The sequence below is a fragment of the Rattus rattus genome, chromosome 8 (genome assembly GCF_011064425.1).
Source record: "Rattus rattus isolate New Zealand chromosome 8, Rrattus_CSIRO_v1, whole genome shotgun sequence".
Classification (NCBI taxonomy): Eukaryota; Metazoa; Chordata; class Mammalia; order Rodentia; family Muridae; genus Rattus; species Rattus rattus.
The window spans coordinates 40,983,665-41,006,608 of NC_046161.1; positions in this window are offsets into that span (position 1 = coordinate 40,983,665).

A 22,944-nucleotide genomic window follows, 5' to 3' on the forward strand; every position below is an offset into this window, starting at 1 on the left:
TTTATGATTTCGGCCAAACTCTTTGTTTCCTGGTCCCCAAAGTAGGGGGAGACTCTGCCACATCCTCCCACGGCCATGCCTTCCTGGCCATGTTGGTCAGAAACCATGAGCGGGACTGTTTTTCTTCCTTTTAAGCTGCCCCTCTCAAGCACTGGGTCACAGTGCCTAAGAAAGGAACTGACAGGTCTCTCCAGTCCTTACTTCCTTTCCCGTTCTGTTTAAGTCCCCTGATCTGCCATTTGATCACTGTGCTGCTAAAGATTTACTGATGAAACCAAACTACTATGTGTAATATAATGGGCAGATTCATTACAAATATACCATGAAGAATTAGGTCATGTGACTGTAAGCCAGGAACTCCCCAAACCAGAAGCTGGGAGACTAGAGATACAGGAGAGCCCATGGTATGAATTCCAATGTGAGAGCCTGTTGTCCCAGGGCTCAAGAATTTCAGTATTCAAGTTCAAGTCTGAGCCTAGAAAGACCCAGTGTCTCTGCTTGAAAGCCGTCAGGCAAGAGGAGTTCTCCTTTCTCACTGGAAGGTTGACCCTTTTGTTCTAGTCAGGTCTTCTGGTGATTGGATGGGACTCACCCACAGGAGAGCCAATGCTTTGCTTTATACAGCCTCCAGTGCATGGTTATCTCATCTAGGCAGGTCCTCACTGATACCTATAGAAGGATGGTGGATCAAATATCTGGGCACCCAATGACCTTGTCAGGTTCGCACATCCATTAACCTTGGTCACCATTCCTGTTTCCTCAGATGCTTTGCCCTGTTGCTCCTGTCTCATAACCCAGGAACACTAAGCACTGGATCAGCCCAGTGGACTACCTTTTCACTTATTTTCCTTTCCCTCTCTCTGTGTCCTTCACTTTTACCTGACAAGTTAACTGTTAAATAGAATGAGCCACGGGGGTTGGGGACGCAGCTCAGCTGGTAGGATTCTTGCCTAACGTGCACAAAGCCCTCGGTTTGTTGCACAGAGTGACATAAGCCAGGTGTGGTGACACATGCTAGCATTTAGGAGGTGGAGGCAGGAGGATCAGAAGTTCAAGGTCTGAGTGAGCTATTCAGTGAGAAGAGATAATACATTAAATGACCCCGAGCCCAGGAAGGACAGTGTCACCAGGCAGATGACAAAGGCACCTGTTATTAGAAGGTGGAACTGGGGGTTAGGGGTTTTCAAAGCACAAGAGTGAGGTCCACAGATACTGGATTTGCTTAGTAACTCGGTCACAGAGCCGTGCTGAGCTTGGGGTCAGAATGCTTGGATTCAAGGTCTGTTTCTGTCATTTTTGAACTACTCACAACTCATAGAGATTCACTGAACCTCCCTAAATTCTTGTTTCTCTCATTTATTCAACAGGGATCTGTAACCTCCTATGATCACTAGAAACAAGCAAGGTTGAGCACTGGGGGAAGGGCTATGTGTTTTATAGGTGAGCTGAAGGTCTCTTCAGCATCTATTAGGAACGTGGGTGAGTGGCAACCTGGACAGGCCTTGTTCAGTCCCCAAAGGAAAGGAGGCAACCCCCCTCTACATCTGGGGAGTGGAACTGCAGGAGGCATTGAGTGGCAGCTGCTCAAAGCTCTTGAAGGCACTACGGCAGGGAGAAGCTGGACTTAGACTCAGCTCCCGGCCAGACTCAGGCCTCCTGCCTGGAATAGAACAAAGGTGTGTTCCTGGGTGGGTGGTTCATGGTAGACAGGACAGCCAGGCTTTATCTTCTAGACCTGGTAGGCTCGCTCCCAGAACCTTTCTTGGACCTACACTTGACCTTCTTTGATCCCGTGCCCCAAGCCCTAAGGATCTCACCTTGGAGAGACTCAAGCATGGACTGAGAGATTGCATATGGCTGCCAGGTTGGAAGAGACTGAGTTTTCTCTTAAAGCTCAACTCCTTCACCTGACAGCATGTGGCCTTTGATGAACCTCAAAGACAGAATCCCAGGCCCATTCTGCAGGCAGTTTTGTAAGCTAGTGATCTGAAGAAGCTGAAGCAATCCCGAGATCATAAATGCTATGCAAAGAGAAGGAAGGACTCAGACCTAGCTTGGTAAAGGCCTTCGGGGAACGCATGCACGGATCGCAGGATGAATCCTGGGAAACATCTTTCATCTTGGCCTCCAACTGAGGCATGAGGCATGAGTTTAAGGACAGTGGACTCCAAACTAGGGACTTCTCTACTGTTCGGAGTTCCTGGGATGCTCTGTGTGGGGCAGGTTCAATAGGGAAGTAAGGAAGCAGAAAGCCAGAGGAGACAGTGCTGGTGGTCAGGAGGATCTGGGAGGGCAGTGGAGGGCTGGCTGAGCAGACTAGCTGATGCCAGGTCCTGGCCATGCCAGAGTTTTAAAGCAATTGCTTATACCGAGTGTTTAAAGCAGTTTACTCATGGTGCCAACTGTTCTTGGATGATTTTCCCTAAATGTTTGATGTTTTGTACTTGTGCCCAGAGGCAATTTTACATGGTGGGGGCTCTTCTGTCAATCTGTCACGCTGAGTGATTAGAAGCAGGAAGGAGGTACCGATGTCCCCCTCAGGGGTTGCAGGATGTCTGTACTAATAGCCAGCCAGCCAGGCAGACAATCTATTAGTCAGTCCACTCCCTGGGCCGAGAACCCATGACTGTGTTCGATGGGGTGCTGGAGAACCTAGGGTGGCTTCTTTGTCCTCACTGTGCTTAGGATTGGACAATGTGTTCTGTCTCTTTTTCTGGCACTGCATATACCCACAAACACGTGTATAAATGCGCATGTGTACACACACACACACACACACACACACACAGAGAGAGAGAGAGAGAGAGAGAGAGAGAGAGAGAGAGAGAGACCCCTCCTTCCCTGACACATGAGGCCTGAGTATCATCTAACTTAAAGCTCTCTGGGATGATTTCCCATCTGCATCTGAACATCCCTCATACTACGGGGAGTCCATTTTGTTGCAAGAATGGCTTTCTTGGAATCAGAGCAGCCAGGCCGAGAGGCATGAGGGATGGCTAAGTTGTTGCCCGGCTCCTCTCAGGTTTCTGACCTGACCGTAGGTGCCAAGGGGAAGCAACCCTGGGCACAGAATCAGGACTCACACAGCCTCTGTCCAAACCAGAGGATAGAACGTCAGCTCCAGAAAGCTGAGGATCAGGTTCCGTGTGCCTAGTGCCCAAGGCTGGGCCTGGCAGTGAATACCCGTGAGGTGAATGAGTGGAGATCTGTCAGACTCCAGCTTTTTGGGTGGGCTCTTAAAATGCAAATGCTCTGGTGTGAGGCAGGGGACCCCACTAATCTGAGGCAGGCAAAGTAGCCAACCTGGGTAAGCCGGATCCATATTAGCTTCTTAGCTTGGCCAACCAGGAAGTGTGCCACCTCCGTTCTTTTACTTGGGGTCTGGACATCTACCTAGTAGAGTTGAGGTCTGGTCTGAGAACCATGCAAGCTGGGAGTGAGCAAAAGGCACCCAGGAAGCCTACACAGAAGCGGTGGGTCTGGAGAGACAGAAGGAAGCCGTGTTCTAGAATGTTCCTGTCATAAGTTGCTTTGGCAGGAAAGCCCTGAGCTGGCTTAGGAGCCTAGTCCAGCTCTGAGTGTTGTCCCACCACAGTGGTGTGAGGACAGAGTGGGGAGATTCTTCATTAGGACTGTTGGCCTCCCATCAGTCAGTTCTTACCGTGTGTGATTCGGCAAGAGCCCTCCTCATCCTTCCCACTCAAGAGAGAGGCTTGGATGAAGTGACAAAGGTAAAAGACAAGAGTTTGGGGCTTGAATGGTGGCTAAGGAGGCATCAGCCGGTGGGGGAGGGTCACAGAATCTAGTGGGCATCAGGGAAAGATCACCAAGGGGCTCTTTTACCTGAGACACCTGCTTGGGACAATCCAAGCAAGTTATCCCTCCTTTGCATGCTCCAGGACTTACACGATGTCCTCTGCTTTCCACAGAAGCTTGGGTGATTTTCCATAGGAGATACCATTTCCCCACTTGGAGATGTGTATTTAGTTCCTGTGGAGCTGGGGACAGCGGGAACAAGCTCTCTGCTGTGCATCGCAGGGAGCCTCAGAGCTCGGTGGGGCGGGATGGATCCCAGGAGATACTGTGTTGGGTTTGTCGTAGTGCCACGTGCTATAAATATGGTCACCAGGTCTAGCTGTCAGATGCTTTGTGTGACCGTGTCTCCTGTTAGCCCAATGGCAGGAAACCATCCACTCTGGGGTCAAGGGTCTGGAATAAAGGTGTATCCTGTCACTTGCTAATCGTGTTGCTGGGGTTGGAGCCTCCAGCCACTCATTAGCCACAAGCCTGTGTCAGAAAATGTTTGCTTAGCATGTGTGAAGCCCTGGGTCCCACCCCTGGTGTCCCAGAAAAAGTATTACATACCTGTAACTCAAGCACTCGGGAAGTAGAGACAGGGTGATCAGAAATCCAAAGTCGTTCTTGATGTAGGCAATTCGAGGCAGGCTGGAGCTACCGTGAGACCCTGTCACCAGCAAATGCAGGAAAGCTGCATGTATAGGAAAGGGGCAGGATGGGGGAGTGGTTAGAGAAGACCTTTTTTGCCCCAAAGATGCTTGGGTATTGGTTATATTGCTTCTGAGTGAGCACCATCGAGGGCACAGCATGTCATACAAATGCAGAAACTCACTGCGTTTGCTCACGTATGAAACATACATGAGCAACGAACAGGCTGCAGCGGCCTGTGGGATCCTCTAGTCTATAACGGGGACACAGGACCTCTTTCTAAAAATAAACAAAAATCAAACAATCAAACAAACAAACAAAAACAACAAAACAACAACAACAACAACAACAACAACAACAACAACCCTGGATTGCATGAGGCTGTCTGAGCGCCGAGAGGCTGTCCTAGGTCGTATGTAAGTGGACAGAGCCAGGGCTTGGGGCAAGGGTTATTGAAGGAGGGTTGTTTTCTCCCCTGAGACTTCAGGTGTCTTGGGACTGGTAAAAGCTGGGGGTAGAAGAGCATGGTAACCAGGGTCAAGGAGGTCCTCTGCCCCAGCGGATACAGAGAGACGCTCCCTCCCCTCCCATCCAGAGAGTTCCTTCCCCACTCCAAAGCCAGCACAAGGTAATAGTTTTTGAAACATTTCATTTGAAACATTTGCATGGAGTTATTAAATAAAATAAAGGTTGACTTGAAGCAGTGCTTGTTGGGAAATGTGATATGGAAACTCATTTAATATGAAAGAATGTGGACGCCTGAGCATATGGTAACGGCCTGATTGCAGATAGTATCTGATAACTCCATGCGAACACATTTCAGTCACAGTATCTGTCGCGCTGGTCCTCCGCTCCAGAAGCGCAAAGGGGTGACGGTATGCGAGACCTCCCTTCCGGGCCAGATTAGAATTAATTAATTGGGAATATTGTGACATTACTTTTGTAATTAAGAAGCTCCACTATTTGCTGTGGCAGTGAGGTGAAGTGTTTACTATTGTCTCCGATGAGGCAGGGAGAGATGAGACGTGGCGAAATCATAGCAGAGAGAGCCATCTGGAGTGGGAGGCTCTTCTCTTTCTGTCTTCAGCTTTTCTGACTTGCCTATAGTGTGTGGGGCTCCAGATAAGAGGCAGGGTCTCAGGGCCAGGCAGGCCACGGACAGAGCTTCCCACACCTCCCTGAGGGTCAAGGGTGACTTCTCTCTCAGGCTTGTGGATCCCAGGAGGCGGCTCCCAAGCCTGCAGATAAGGGGGCGGAGCCCTCCAGGGAACTCGTGACATAATGGGCAGGGAAAGCAGAGGTCAAAGGTGATTCAAGGCTGATGAGCAGCGACACGCCCCTTCCTCTCTGGATCAACTGTGAAATCCATTTGTCCTTGAACAGATGAACTCAGGGAGGTGAACGCTGTCACTTCTGGGCATCTGCAGAAGGGCTGGGGAGGGAGGAGAGGCGCCCATATGCTGGCCCGTCTCCCAGTACACGACCCTGGGAGTTTGCTTGTCTTTCTGCCTTTTCCCCTTCCTGGGGAGAAAATGGAAATAATTTCCTTTGAAACATGACATTTCCTAATCCGGCGCCCGGCCTGGCTGACAGCAGGATTAGTGTGCTCAGGCTGCCAAGCCTGGCTGGCCATATGCAGGCACCTCCCGTGGGGCTGCAGTGGCCAGAGCCAGCCCCCTCCCCGGCTCTTCTCCCCTCTCCAGTCTGGTCTAAGCCATCCTATCCCTGCACATCCGGGACTTCCTAACCCAAAGCTGAGGACGTGTGTAATGGCTTCTTTTATCCACCTAGAGCTGTTAACGTTGTTCATCAGAGGGAAGGTGAGAAGGCCAGGTGTTGGGAGGTAGAGTCCCATCTCAACTCTGCAGGAACCCAGAGTAAGAATATAGGGCGCATCATGATCCTGTCTGGGTTCCGGTCTTAGCTTCCAGAGACATTGTTGCCTAGGTAGTATTGAGTCTTTTGGCTCCCCAAAGTCTCTCATTAGTAAATATCATATTTATGTATATAATATATATAAATACATAAACGTACAACATATAATATTAAATAAATAAATGAACTGGTGGTTGTTTACTAGAATGCTCCCCACCCCGCCCCTTCTCCACAACTGTTCTTTATGGTATCCACAATGGGCATTTGCCCCAGGGTCTCTCGGAGGAGCTGTGCCAGACGGTCAGCACACTTTCTTCCTCTGGTGCTGCTTATTAGAATGCACGATGTCCATGCATTGCAGCACCCTGACAGGTGGGTCCCAGTTTCTTCTTCCTCATAGATGAAGAAGCTGGGGACCAGAGAGACTGAGACTTCTGCTCAGATTAGCACAAGCCAATTAGAACCCACATGGGTTTATTTCCAATGTCTCGTAACTTAGCTGTTTCTCCCATGTTGTTGACTGATGGACCTTTCTTCCCCTATTCTGCACAACTCTTGGCCAAGTTCATGAACTCTGGGAGTTGAACTAATGGCCCTGGCCTATTCTGGCTGGTTGCCAGTTTAGTTAAAAAAAAAAAATCAAATTCCACTTGTTTGTTGTATGTCTCTGTGTGTGCATGTTTTCTCCACAGAGTACAGGTGGAGGTTAGGAGACAACTTGAGGGAGTCATTTCTCTCTCTCCTACTACCATAGAGGACTGGGAGTGGAACCCAGCTTATTAGGTTTTGTGGCTGTGTGGATACTGGCCGAGCCATCTTGCTAGCTTGATATCCCTTTTCTAGTAGGCTTTGGGGTACTTCCTGTGTAGAGTGCTGTAGTGTGGCCCTTAGCTCCGCAGCTGGCTTAGACATTGTGATCGCCAAGAGTGAGACCTTGGGAGGTGTCAGACTCAGAATGCTTGACCCACAGGCCGTGTCCATGGTCAAGATGAAAGCTGAAAGCTCAGCATGGACAGCTCTTCAGAGGGGACTGAATAAAGACGTCAAGTGGTTTTGCATGAAGCTCGAGGTTTCTTTCCCAGTCTTTGAGACTAAGAGAAGAACTCAAGGGAACCCAGGCTCTGTGGTGTGAAAAAGTAGTCAGGTACAGCCAGGAGTGAGCAGGGAGGTCCTAGCTTCCTCTGCCAGGGAATTTCTCCGGTCTCTAGCCTCATTGTCTAAATCTGTCAGCCACAAATTTCGACTCTAGGGTGTTTGAGAAGTTCTTTATGGCCTTGAAGAGGAGGGAGGGCATTTCTGTCCCGCCCCCTTCTCCTTCCCCATATCTTCTGTACTAGGTATTGCGATAGGTTTGAAACCATACTTGGTCCGGTGGTGTAAGGTGTCTGGGGTGTTTGTGAGAAAAGGAAGGTAGGGAGTTGAGAGGGCTGGAGGAAAGAAGCCGGCAGTGTGGCTAAGCCGGGACTTCCTGTGGCTAAGCCTCGACTTCCCTTTCTCGTCTTTGGTGTGCAGTCCCCCATTGAGATTCAGGGTAAAAGATGGAGAAAGCACTTTTTGCAAAGGACCCAGTGATGAGAAGACAGCTTGGCCTGAGGATGACTTTCTTGGAAACCGTATTTGTGGGAGATCAGAGTAGCAAACTGAAAAGAAATCCAAACTCAGTGGACTGAATGGGCTGGGTGCACCTGAGGCCAGAGTGAGTAGGGTGTGGCCCACTGGGAACACCCATCCCCAACAGCTGAAGTGTCTTAGGTCACTGTCACAGGGACCCATTCTCCGGAGGCATTGTCCCACTGCTCAAAAGGCCGGCTTTCCTTCTCTTCTCAGCACCCCATCCTTTCTTCACTGCCTTTCTCAGCCTCTCGGCCCCTCCCATCTCCCTCTCTCGTCCTCTCCCTCCCCTATCGATCTCCCCGACCTCTGCATTAGCATTCCCAACCTCCGGCACCAGCCACTTAGGCCAGAAAGACAGCTCCTTGGAAACACAATTGAAATATTTTTATAAATGACCAGCGGAGTTTGAGTGACATGCCCTTCTTAGGCTAAATAAAATTAAAGTTAAACCTTCTAAAAAATACATGAGCCAAACATCCTCCGCACATTTCATTATGCAAATGCGGCTGTCCGGGGCTGCACAAATTAGCCCGCCCTTTGAAATCGGCTGCCGCTGCCTTCTCTTCCTTTTTTTCCCGTTCCTCTTTTCTCTCCCTTTGGGTTGTGAGCAAAAAGGCTTTGTGGTTTTGGGCTGGCAGCTGGAGTCTAGGGGAGCAGGGGAGACTGGAGAGTGGGGAGACCCACAGACTCTTTGTATCTTCTTTGTCCTATTCTTTGCAGAAGACCGCGGGGGAGAAATGAATACAGGATGTCTCATCCTTTCTCTTTCCAAACTGCTTGGCAGGGTCTGGCCAGGAGAGGTCAGCCTGGGGTTGGGAATGGGGGCTTCCGGGATTGGGAGGGGTACTCAGAAACCCCTTAGTCTTGGGCCTGTGGCTGCTGCTGACAACAGATGACCTCAGGTCAAGGCCTTCCTTCCCCAGGTCTCAGGTATAGAACAACATGAGTTTGCTTGTTTTCTTGTTTATCTGCAGCCCGGATGGCACCCGGAGAACATAGGTGGGCCTCTGTGCTTGTCCGGTGTCTAGGAGGGTCACAGTCCCTCTGATGGGGACATTAGGAAAGGGGAGGATGGAAGATTGGGATACATGGCCACCCATGTCACCAGGGACTGTGATCTCTAGAGCCAGCCTTTCATAATAGTTCCCAGGAGTGAAATAGCAGCAGGAGTCATCAGCCCAGTCCCATGAAGGAGGAGACACTCTGGGTTACATGAGAATCTAGAGTTTCCATATTTGGATGTGTCTAAAGGTGACTGTTATTACAATCAACAGGTACAGAGGTTACAGAAAAAGTGGGTGTGGCCTTGGGTTTGATCACAGCTCTTCCCTGCTCGATGGTGTTTAGTGAGTGGGCTGTTGAAGCAGAATACTGTGGTTTGGGTGACATATAAACAGCAGAAACACATCTCCATTTTGGAAGCTCAAGATTCGAGAAACTGTCATGACTGAAGTGGCATTATTTGGAGGTGTGGCCTTGTTGGAGTAGGTGTGTCACTGTGGGCATGGGCTTTAAGACCCCTACCCTAGCTGCCTGGAAGCTAGCTAGTCTTCTCCTAGTAGCCTTCAGATGAAGATGTAGAACTCTCAGCTCTGCCTGGATTCTGCTATACTCCTGCCTTGATGATAATGGACTGAACCTCTGAACTTGTAAGCCAGCCTCAGTTAAATATTGTCCTTATAAGAGTTGCCTTGGTCATGGTGTCTGTTCACAGCAGTAAAACCCTAACCGAGTCAGAAGTTGGTACCAGAGACTGGGGTATTGCTGTGATAGGCCTAACCATGCTTTTGTTTGGAAGAATGTGGATTTGGGGACTTTGGATTTGGAAAGAGGTGGAATGCCTTAAGTGGGGTTTAGTGGGCTATCCTAGTAGGAATGTGGAAGACTTTGTTACTGAGAGTGACTTGAAATGTGCAGACCTGGCCCAAGAGGTTTCAGGGGAGAAGAATTTCAGTATGTAGCTTAGAGACTGTTTTTGTGGTAATTTGGTGAAGAATATGGCTGCTTTTTGCCCTTGTCTGAAGAGTCTACCTGAGGCTAAGGTAAAGAGGTTTAAATTAATTGTATTGACAAAGGAAGTGTAAAAAAAGCCCAGTACAGACTTTGCTCTCTGGTTAAGTCTCATGAAGAACATTTTGAACAAGCATAACAAACTGAGAAAGGAAAAATACAAAATATATGGTTTGAGTATTAAAGGGTCACCAAGAAGTAGAATAGAGCTGAATCCTATGTTCTAGGAGAAAACAGATTAAGGGAGTGGGACTTTGGGGTAAGATCTCACCCAGCTAAGTTTAGATCTAGGCATGGTGGTACAAACCTTTAATTCCAGGAGATAAAGCCAAGCAGACCTCTGAGTTCAAGGCCAGTCTGGGACAGAGCAAGTTCTAGGTGAAGAAAAGCTTAAATCCAGGGGTAGTAGTACATACCTTTAATCCCAGGATCAGGCATGCAGATCTCTGAGTTCAAGGTCAGTCTACAGAGCAAGTTTCAGGACAGCCAAGCTTAGGCACTTGGAAGGAGTTGGAAAACAGAAAGCTGGTAATAATGTAATAGAACAAAGGGTGGGGCAAAAAGCAACAGAACTCGGCAGCTATGGTCATGTGGCTCTGGGTTTAGAGTCAAGAATAGAAGGGACTACTGGGACAATTGATGCTGGTTATCTGGAGCTAAGAAATTCATGGTGATTAAGAAGAGACCAGCAGGGTTGGGGATTTGGCTCAGTGGTAGAGTGCTTGCCTAGCAAGCGCAAGGCCCTGGGTTCGGTCCCCAGCTCTGAAAAAAAAAAAAAAAAAAAAAAAAAGAGAGACCAGCATCACTTCCCAGCATCTGGGAAGTGTTTTCTGAAAGCACAAAGAAGTGTGCTCTAGAAGTAGCCAAGATTGTACCTTGTGCTGCAGCTGTACTTGGTAAAGTGTAAGAGTCACCCGGGTGGTACTGATTTTGAAGGTATGAAGGGGTCATGGTGAGCAATGCTTGGCACTGTGAGAGGCCAGGGGAGGCCATTGGTGAAGGTGTAGGCAGATTCAGTTGGAGTTGACGGCCCAAGACTGAAGGGTTCATGCAAAGAGGTTGAGCCTTGGTACTATGAAGAGAGCCTATGAGAGGCTATTGGTGAAGGTTAGTTGCAGCAGAAGATACCAGTGTATCAGAGATGCCAGTACCAAAAACAGCAGCAACAGTGGAGAGGAGTCAAGAGCACTACAGAGGGCAGAGCTGGAGATGTGACACAAGCCTTTTGGAGGAGCCCAGAAGATCATGTGTGGATCCCAGATATTGGGACAAGAAGCTTTAACTGTTGAATGGTGCCTTGGAGACCCCAAGATGTCTGAGATAACAGAGCCTTGTGATATCTGCTGAGCAAAGCTGCTAATGGGGTGTTGAACTGGCCTGGGAGAAAGAACTTTGTTGCAGTTAACAAAGATAAAATAGGAGTTGGGAGATCTGAAGACAGCTTTGACATCAGCCTTGGAGAGGCAGAGTTTGGAGTTTTCTCAGCTAGTTTCCTGTCTTGATTTGGGGACTACAGTTAAGTGATTGGATGGATCTCAGAAGAGGCTTTGAACTTTGGACTTTTAACATTGTTGAGACTGATACAGACTATGGGGACTTTGGAAGTTGGACTATGATATGTTTAGATATGGCCCCCCCATTAGACTCATATGTTTCAACAAGCCTATGGGAGCCAGGGAGTGGAATGTCATGGTTTGAATATGCTTAGTGCAGGGAGTGGCATTATTTGGAGGTGTGGCCTTGTTGAAGTAGGTGTGGCCTTGTTGGAGTAGGTGTTTCACTGTGGGAATGGGCTTTAAGACCCTCATCTTAGCTCCCTGAAGCTAACCTTCTACTAGCCTTCAGATGAAGACATAGAACTCTCAGCTCCTCCTGCACCATGCCTGCCTGAATGCTGCCATGTTCTCGCCTTGATGGTACTGGACTGAACTTCTGAACTTGTGAGTCAACCCCAATTAAATGTTTGTCCTTATCAGAGTTGCCTTGGTCATGGTGTGTGCTCACAGCAGTAAAATCCTAACTAAGACAAAAATAGATCCAAACATGTATTTATATACATGTATATACATTTGTGTAATTTTTACAATCTCTTCCTTACATTTTTCTCTCAACTCTCTTTTATTATTAACTTATGTCACTAAATTCGTCCATCTTCCTACTGCTGGCTGTCAAAAGGCATTTTGTCCTAAGCATGTGCCAAATACTGCTGTTGATCCCCTAGGTGGATAGATATCTAGGTTGTCTGGAATTCCTTGTAGGGACAGTTTGCAATCTGTGCTCTCCTGGGTAGTGTGAAGAAGTTAATCTGAGGTGGATACTGGAAGATCTGTTGGGTCATGGTTGGTAGAGCAGGAGGTGGGACTCTCCTTCCCTCAACTCATTTCCAATACTTATTTGCATGGTGGCCATGCCCGGGGTCCTCACGCTGCCTTCTCTCTCTTTGTACTGCTCTGACTACTGTGTGATTTTACAAATGTCCTTTTCATGGGCCCTGCGGTGAATTCTACACAAATTTCTGGGCATTGTTTTTGCCTTTCCTCCCCTGTGTCTTTCTTGCTGATTTCAAAGAGTTCTTAAAATAGTCTGTGTCTTTACGTATCTTTGTTTTAGTCGTGGGTGGGTTTCATGGGTCACTTAGCTGCCTGTTGACTCTACAGTGTCCTTCTGGGAACAGAAAGGCTTGGATTTAGTCTAGCCGAATACATCATTGCTTTTTTTTTTGTCTTTCAGTTTGCGCCTTCTGGGGTCTTATTAAAGAAGTCATCGAATACCAAGGTCATGGGGCTATCTTTCACATTCTCTCCGTTAGTTTTATAGTTTTGCGCACCACATTTAGGGGCTTAATTGCTTGGGATAGTTCAATTTTTACATAGCGGAGAGACACACAGTGTCTCATTAAAATCTGCACGGTAAACCAATTGAGCCAACTGCACTTCCCCTCCCCCCACCCCAGTGCCTTACAAGTTCACCTGTGTCTGATAGACCATCTAATCTACTCTCTCGCCCATATGTACTGTGTATAAACAAATACTCCTAGGCCCACTCCTTTGCTCCGTTGGCTTATTGGTTAGTGCCGGTGTTTGCTCCGTTGGCTTATTGGTTAGTGCCGGTGTCAGTATTACAGTTTCTTTGAGAAAATGACGATCACAGTGGTCATTAGAGTTCACACCCAATTCTCTCTTTCACTGAAGCGGTAGGCTTGCTTTTCCCTGACCACTAGGAATCAGACCTGGCTGTGTGGCTCAAGTCAGACAGTGGAATGTGAGTGCAGGTGACACCTGTCACTTCTTGGAGGAAGCTGGCAGAGCTGAGGTGTCCTCATACCTGTCTCAATAGCATGCACTGCTCCTGTCTAGGTAAGATGCAGCCAGCGGGAACCCAGAGTGAGGAAACTGTAGAACCTTCTAATTCCCACAGTGGAACATGTATGAAGATCAAGTTCCTGGCATTTCAGAGGGTTGTATGTGGAAGGTTTTGTTTTTGTAGCAAGCTATTGCCTAACCTGACAAAAGCATTTGTCATGGTTTGGGCTCATTCTAATAGCTCATAAGGGGTGTTTCTTCTTTTAAAATAGTTACTCTTTTGTGATTTTTTTTGTTCCTACATTTACTCATTTGTTTGTTTGTTTATTTCAAGATTTCACATAGCTCAGTCTGGTCTTAGAATTCACAGTGCTGCCGAGGCTTGCCTTGAGCTCTTGGTCCTCCTGACATAACTTTCAAGTTCTAGGATTTACAGATATGCAACATCCTTCTGTTTTGGACTTTGCTTGCTAAGCTTCTAAGATATTGTAGCTGAAAACAAAAATCAATCCACTCAAGCATTCTTGGGCAAGAGCATTATAGACATAGAGGGCCTCATGGTGCTGATATACAAAATTTTACCTTTATAACAAGCATCTTTTTTTTTTAAAAAGAAGATATTCTCACTGCATAGCTCAGGTTAGCCTGGAACTTACTATGTAGCCCAGGCTGTCCTTGAACTTGTAATGAAGCTTTTGTCTTACTCAGCCTTGGGTATACCGGGATTACAGGCCTGGGCCACCGTGCCTGGCTAAGCATCATCTTTTAAAATACACGTAGGTGCCGCCTCTCCAGACTCTGCCATGGTCTCCAGCATGCTGGAATCGCCTGCCACTTTTCTGGCTATCCGCTCTCTTCTTGATCTTCATTCTCTGTCATCTCTCCTTTTCCATGGATAACAACAGGTTCGTGGGAGTCCCACACAGAGTGGTTTCCCCTTCATCCCAGCTCTCGGTGCCACTGCCACCGAGGCCTTAGAAGGTTCACTCTTACTCTACATTTATCAAGCTAATCTTCCAAACAGTGACAGTTCTCCCCTAAGAGCGATTCTGATGCCAGCTGTTAAGACAACACAGAATTATCCACTTTGTTACATATAAAAGAGGCTGGGAAAACTGGATAGCTCTGGGGCAGGAGAAGGAAGGCACAGCTCGGATAATGCGTCTTACATCATAAAAGAATAATATGTTTCCTGTGGATAAATGATAGAAAAATAGAAGAAGGGACAGCAAGATGGCTCTGCGGGAGAGGGTGTTTGCTGCCAAGCCTGACGGCCCTAGTTGATTTCTAGAACCCACATGGCGGAAGAAGAGAATCAACTCCTGAAAGTTGTCTTCTGAACCCTGAGCGCACACGCACGCCACGCACACATACACACACACACACACACACACACACACACACACACACACACACACGCACGCACACACATGCACAGAAACATACATAAATATACACACATGCCCACAAACATATATATACAATACACACACATACACTTACACATGTGCATCCATATATTCACATATTCACATGGTATCATACATACACACATACTCATATACATACACACATACGTATACATGTGCACACATACACACACATACTCAAATATATACATACATATATACACATGTGCACACATACACACATACTCAAATATATACATACATATATACACATGTGCACACATATACATATATGACATATATATATATACACATGCACACAGATACGTACACATATATATACACATGTATACATACACATACATATACTTATACCCCCCACACACATACAAATAGGTAAGTGATAAATGTAAAAATATTTGAAAAACAAAAAATGAAAAATCGGATCGCTGTTTCTAGCCTTCGTAATACAGGAGTACATACATACACATAGACTGAGGGCCTCAACTGCATCAGAGGCAATATTTTAAGAGATAACTTTCCATCACCGTGACAAACCTGAGAGAAACCAAATCTGCAAGGGGGAGAGAAGTTATTTTGACTCACAGTTTTTTTTTTTTTAAGATTTATTCATTTAGTATATATAAGTACACTGTAGCTGTCTTCAGACACACCAGAAGAGGGCATCAGATCTCTTTACAGATGGTTGTGAGCCACCATGTGGTTGCTGGGAATTGAACTCAGGACCTCTGGAAGAGCAGTCAGTGCTCCTAACCACTGAGCCACCTCTCCAGCCCTTGGCTCACAGTTTTAGCTGTTTGGGTCCATGGCTACTTGTCCTCTCTGCTTCTGGCCTTAGGTGGAGCAGGCCAGAACAAGCATGAGAGGAAACCCGTGGGAGAGAAAATTGGCTCACCTTATACTGGCCAGGAAACAAAGGACACAGTACCCTCCAGGTCCCTCAGTGACCTCACTTCCTTCCTCTAGCTTTCTCTCCCAATGCTTACTTCACCCGAAGGCACCATAGACAGAGACCAAGCCTTAGCACACAGGCCTTTGGTTGTCATGTAGGATCCAAAGGCCAATTAATAAAGCCGGTGACTTTACTGTACATGAGAAGAAAAAGTTTGCAGCTTTAATAAAGTCTTCAATAAATCAAGAAAAACCTAGGAAAGCAAACACTTGAATAAGCAAGTCCCCAAGGAGGGAAAAAAATGTCATATAGAAAAAGCACCCAGATTCATTTGTAATAAACGGAAAACGAACGTCAGACTTTCATCCTGGCGTTTTGTTTGAATCATATTAAGTTCGTAAAGTAATTTGGTGACTGTTTCTCTATGAATTTGGTCCAGCCTTACCTTTTAATAATTTATATTGTTTAAAAAGCTGTTTGCATATTTAGCTCGGTTAATTTCCAAGTACTTCGTATATTTTTTTGGTGCTGCAATTAATACTCTACTTTTAATTGAACGCTGAGAACAAAAGACAGGTTGACTCTTTTCTTTCCCCAGCTAGCCTTCTTGTTGCTCTTGCTGTCCGTGACTCGGAGTGCATTGCATATTTGTGGGGTGACAGGAGAGGGGGTAAGGCCTTCCGTGAACCGTGCTGCTTTGGGAAGCTGTGGCAGGAGAGGACTGAGTCCACCGAGCACAGCTAGAGGTGAGGTCCCTTGCACTTCCTCATCTGGATGCTTCTCTCAGTGCCCTACCCAGGAGGCGACCAAAGAGTGCCGCTGACATTGCTTCCTGAGTATGGGGTAGAGCTGTAAGCAAGCGAGGTTTTGGTCAGTGAGCATGGTTTGAGCGTCCATTGCAGTCCAGACCGTGGGTTGGTCTCCTTGCCTCACTTATTGGCAAGCCTAGGCTCAGGTTTTCTGAGGACGTAAGTCTTGGGCTTGGGGTGACATGGGCCACTGACCATCTAAGGAATAACTGGGAACACCCCAGCTCTTTCCACTCTGGGAGGAACGAACTACGTCGCCCAGTCGGCAGTGGCTCTGAGCGACTGTAGTTGTGGATGGAGCATTCTGTGTGGTATAACAACAGGCCACAGTGTCTGGATAAGCTTCAAGGGGCATCCGTGCTTACCACATACACACACCATTACTTTTGATTCTGAAAACAATCCAGAAAGAGTTGGGTGTGTGGTGTAGCTGGGTCAGTGGGAGAAACCTCCAAGGGTCAAGAATCCAGCTAGTAAGGGAGAGCTCCATGGGAATATTCTTTATTTTTCTACCAACATGGAGAAAGCTTGAATTCCTTCCTTCCTTCCTTCCTTCCTTCCTTCCTTCCTTCCTTCCTTCCTTCCTTCCTTCCTTCCTTCCTTCCTCCCTCCCTCCCCACTTCCTCCCTCCCTCCGCCATTCCCTTCCTTTCTTCTTTCCTATACAGAGTATTGAACTTCCTTTTGGTTGGCAATGGACTGGAGAAAAATGAGATCAGAGCATTAAGATTTATTTTGTTAGCGAGAGTAGCTGACCCCTGAGGTTCTGGACTCCAGGCAATGCCACCATGCCTGACGCAAGGGATGCTGGGATTGCAAATGTGTGCTGCCGCACCCATCTTGGCATAGGTGTTGGGGATGTGAACTCAGGTCCTCATACTTGCATGGCCAGTACTTTATCTTCCAAGCCTCCAAATGATCTTCCTTTTCTTCTCTTCTCTTTTCTTTTCTTTTAAAAAATATATGTTAATATGTTAACCTTAACCCTTATGTTAACCAGCAACCCTTAATAAGCCTTGTTATTTATAATACCAAAAAGTTGCTGGTGTTGCATTTTCCAAGTAAACAATCACAAGCACTAAAAAATGCTAAGCGTTAACATTGGAATAATGTTAAACCATGGTGGGAATATTGTTTGTCCTGGCGTTAGCCCCCGTTACATAGAAATGCTCATGGTCTTTCTGCATTAAACGTTGTTACTGTTTCATAAGTGATTTCACAAGGTCTAGTATGTGTGTGAATTTTCCAGATGTGTCTACGAGGGCCTCCACCATGATTTTTCCTCATTTGATCGACTGCTGTGCTGAACCATTAGGTGACTTAAACATATGACCACTCTTGAATTCCTGGAGAAGTTTAACTTGGTCATTTTTTCATGCGCCGTTAGTTTCATTTTCTAGTGTTTGACACAGTTTTGCAGTGCTGTTTATAATTGGCATTATTTTTGTGGTGTATGTTGGTGTTACTATTGTGCTATTGTTTCTCTCATATATTATGTGTGTGTGCATGCATGCGAGTTTGTTGAGTGTATGCCAGGTGGCAAAGTTGGGTGCCTTCCTTGATCACTGTCTGCTTTATTGCCTGGAGAGAGGCTCGCTCGCTGAGTCAGAAGCCCCCTGCCTGGCTGTGCTGGCTGACCAGCAAGCTGCAGGATGGACTGTCTGTATCTGTCACCAGTGCTGGGGTCAGGGCCGCATGGACCCACGTCTAGACTTTAACTCGCACAATGGAGATTTGAACTCAGGTCCTCATTCGTGTAGGGCAAGTGCTCTTACACACTGAGCCATCTCCCCAGCTCCCTGTGTCCTTTCCTTGAGACTTGCCTTCCGTCACTTCCTACTCTGCTTACCCTCTAAATTCTTTTTGTTTTTTTTTTTATTGAGATAGTGCTGTTTTCTGTCTTCAGCTGGGAGAGATTAGCTAATAGCTTATATGTTTTATTGACTTAAGAAAACAGACAACCACCTTTGGGATTGTGTGTTAATTCAGCAGGGCTTGCTGTCTAATTTTCATCGTTCAGGTCTATTGTCTTCTAACTCCTCCGGTTCTGTGATTATGTTTTCATTTATTTCATTTTTACTATATATTTTTACTCTTTTAGCAGAGGTTCTGACAGAATATTTTCGTCAGGGTTATTTTTAAAGTAGTTTGGAATTTCAGTTGGGGTCTCCTTCGCTCCGAGTGGTGTTACAGGAGAGAATGAAACACTGTGAGTGGAAGGCTTTATTTGAAGCTCCTAAGTTTCTTATATTACACCCTCAGAACACGGTCCTTTAAGTGTCTAGTTTCTGGAGTATATTGAGGGTTGCTTTGTAGCCAAGGATTTTCAAAGTTTGAATTTCCTATTTTTAGAGCATTGAGTTGCATCATCATCATCATCATCATCATCATCGTCGTCGTCGTCGTCGTCGTCATCATAATATACATTTGTACACACACACAATATGGGCTAGTTTTATGTCAACTTAACCGACATAAGCTAGAGTCATCAGAGAGGAAGAATGCTCAACTGAGAAAACACCTCCATAAGATTAGGCTGTGGGCAACCCTGTAGGGTGTTTTCTTAATCAGTAATTGATGTTTGAGGGCCCAGTCCACTGTGGCTGGGGACACTGTTGGGCTGGTGGTCCTGGGTTCTATAAGAAAGCAGGCTGAGGCAACCAGGAGGAACAACCCAGTAAGCAGCACCCGCCATGGCTTGGGAATCAGCTCCTGCCTCCAGGTTGCTGTCCTGTTGGAGCTCCTGTCCCGACTTCCTTCAGTGATGTATTACAATGTGGAAGCATGAATCAGATAAACCCCTTTCTCCCCAACATGCTTTAGGTCATGGTGTTTCATCATAGCAATAGTAACCCTGACTAGGACATAAATATTCATAAAATTATTCTAACACACACACACACACACACACACACACACTCTTCTAGTAATCATATTTTGTTCACTTGTGCCTTGGTCTACTGTGATAACCCCTCACTTCTACTGCGTCTCAATTTCTCCTCGAGTTTCCTGCGCGGTGGCTTTAAATATGTTAATGTGACGCTATTTAAAGCATGAATATTTTCGGTCACTAAGTGCTTACTAGTTACCAGGTCCCTATCAAGATCCCTCCTCTCTCAAGTTCAGTTTTCCAGCTCCGGAAAATTGCGTTTCTTGGGTTTGGCTATGTGTGTCTGTATGCGGTTTCTGTTCACTTCTGTGCTACCAATCTCTTAAATTAATTGCACATTTAAGATCTAGAAGGAATTGGAGCTTAATTCTGACCCAGCCTGAGAGTAAATATTTTTCGACTGATAAAATTCACATAAATTAATATAACAGGCATGTTCGGATTTTGCTATTTTTGTTGTTGCTGTTAAAATCGAGTTTTGTGTTATATTTTCTGGTTTTACTGCTGGCTCATTGTTTTTCAATCTTTTGTCCCATTTTCTATTTGATCTGCTAGAGGTTTGTCTATTCGTTTCTTCTACTCATTTGCAAAGCTTGCGGTTCCCCTTGGTAGTATCTGTGTCTATATTTGTATCCATTTCTGTCTACCCATCTCTTTTTCTTAATACTTTTCTGGCTACTTTTGGAGAATAAATTACTGTAGTTTCGCCTTCCTCTCACCATTTTCTTTTAATTGATTACATTGCTTTTCTTAATTTTAAAACAGTTTTAAACGTGCAAGCACTTCTGTCATCCGTTTGATTGGATTCAAATGTTTCCTCCACAGTCGGCTCTAAGCAAACGTTGCCACCTGCCCACGTGCCTTCCCAAGCCCGTTGTTGCCAGCTGTAGCATTTTTGCCTGATGAAGGTCATGGCTTTTGCCTTGGATCCTGTGGCGGTGGAGTTTGCACGGATGTAGAGTCAGCCTGAATTTCAGTTCTGCTGGTCTAACGGACCTCTGTTCTCACCCTTGCCATCCTTCGAGCTCATAGGTGGGCGTTCTCACCTTCTTTCACCTTCTCGTGCGCCTCCTGGGACTGTCCTTGAGCTAGTTCGTCTGGGTGCAACATTCCTAGGTTACACTTTTTATTCCATTGCCTTATAGAATGGGGTGGCACCTTCTGAGGTTACCTTTTCTTTCCCCCTCTCTCCCGTGTATAAACTGTTTGATCCAGTTCGGTTCAAAGGACCCTTTGTCTTTGAAGGTTGCTTCATTATGAGATGTGGTCGTTCCGTACCAGTTTTTCCCTGGGACACAATAGACCCCTTCAGTCTCTGATCCGGTTCGTTCTTGTTTTTGGAAAGGTATAATAAATCATTTTTTAAATGTCTGGTTTTTTTTTTTATTCAGGCACGTGAATTGAGTGTATGATTGTCTGCTTTTCTTCTGTGTATGTGTGTGTGTGTGTGTGTGTGTGTGTGTGCGTGTGTATACATATATACATATATGTACAGGTAGATGCAGGAAGGCCAAAGGAAGACGTTAAGTGTCCTGCTCTGTCACTGTCTACTTTATTCCCTTGAGACAGTGTCTCTCACTGAGTCTGGAGCAGATTTGCTGCCGCAAGCCTGGATAGCCCTCTTGTTTCCAGTGGTGTCCACGGTCAGTCTGTGGCTCTTGGTGTTTGCTTACACATGCGGCCAGGCCTAGGTTTTACATGGTGGCTGGGGATTTGACCTCAGGTCGCCATGCTTGCAGAGGAACTGCTCTCGCTCGGCAACCCCTCTAGCCTCTCTTTTTTTAACTTCTTATTTATTCCTAATTTCTCTCACCCTTTCCAAATCCATTCTCTATCTTTCCCTATACTTTCTGTCAGTTTTTTTTTTTTTTTTTTCGGAGCTGGGGACCGAACCCAGGGCCTTGCGCTTGCTAGGCAAGTGCTCTACCACTGAGCTAAATCCCCAACCCCTTCTGTCAGTTTTATGTACACATTTTTCTTGCACTTTTTCTGAACAGCGCAATCTCATGATAGATGCCATGTGTGCATTTGCTGTATTTTAAGGTACATTTATACCCAGTTTGTATTCTTGGTTTATAGAAGTAATTGCCTCACTGGGTGTTTGAAATTCCCATAGTATTTTGTTCTTCCCCTCCATGCCAGCATTCTCCTACCCGTCAAGAGTGTTCATGAACTATTTATTCTTGGTCTTTCTCTCTTTTACAAATGTTTATTTGTTTGCAGTGTTGGGGATTGAGTCTAAGGGCTCTATTGTGGTTACTGTTCTGTTGTTATGAAGAGAAACCGTGACCAAGGCAACTCATAAAATAAAACATTTCGGGAGATTGTTGACAGCTTCAAAGGGCGAGTCCATGACCATCATGGCGGGGAGCATGGCAGCAGAAAAGAGAGAGACTGGGCCTGCCTTGGGTTTCTGAAACCTTGAAGTCCACCACTAGAGACATGCCTCTTCCGACAAGATCATGCCTTCAATCCTTCCTAAATAGTTCCATCGCCTGGGGACCAAGGGCTCAAATATATGAGCCTATGGGAGCCATCCGTATGCAAACCACCACAGGCTCTAAATATGCTAGATAACTGCTCTTTCACTGAGCAATAGCCACTGCCTCTTCTCTTTTAAAAAATATTTTAACTATGCATATATGTGAGGATTTGTGTACATTGGGCACAGTGCCTGCAGAGGCCAGGAGAAGGTGACAGACCCCTTGGAGAAAGAGTTACAGGTAAACGTAAGCCACTGGATATAGATGCTAGAAATGGACATGGATTCTCTGTAGCCCATGAGCTGCTGTGCTTCCAGCCCTACGATGGTTCATGTTCAATCATTGAGGGAATCTGTCAGCTGTTGGCATGATATTTGGATTTGGAGTGAGTGTCATGGGCCTGGACTATAATCCAGCCATCATGGCTTCTCCTGTGATGACATCAGTGTGAGATCTTTTATGATTTCTGTCTCACTGGACAACTGACAGTGACAGTGGCAGGCAAGCTCATAGCATAGAGCCTTTGTGCCCTGTTCCACATCATAGATGGGCTCTCTCTCACAAATGTGACTTTCAGTGTGAGTCCTCACACTGTGCTGTCCCTGTGTCTGCCATGGCCGAACAGGCTCAGGATGGCAGCCACATTCATCTATCTATCTATCTATCTATCTATCTATCTATCTATCTATCTATCTATCTATCTAATTTCTCTATTATCTATCTATCTATCTATCTATCTATCTATCTATCTATCTATCACCTATCTATATATTATCTATCTATCTATCATCTATCCATATATCTATCTATCCATCATCTAAACTTTTTTATTGATTTTTTATGAATTTCACATCATCCACCCCAGTCCTGAGCATCTCCCCATCTTCTCATATCTGCCCTTTGCCTTTGAAAGCTCCCCTACAAATAAAATACATGCACATGTGCGCATGCACGTGCACATACACACACACACACACACACACACACACACACACACACACACACAACCACCAGCACCACCACTTACAGCAGCGGAAGCAGCAAAAAAAGCCAAAGCATAAAAACAAAATCTCATCGTGGAAGCTGTAGTATGTCACAGTGTGTCCCACAGTCTATCTCTCTGTCCACACATCTTCACTTCCAAATGTTCCTTGCTATAAGTCATTGGTCTGCTTCTCTGTAACATTAATCCAG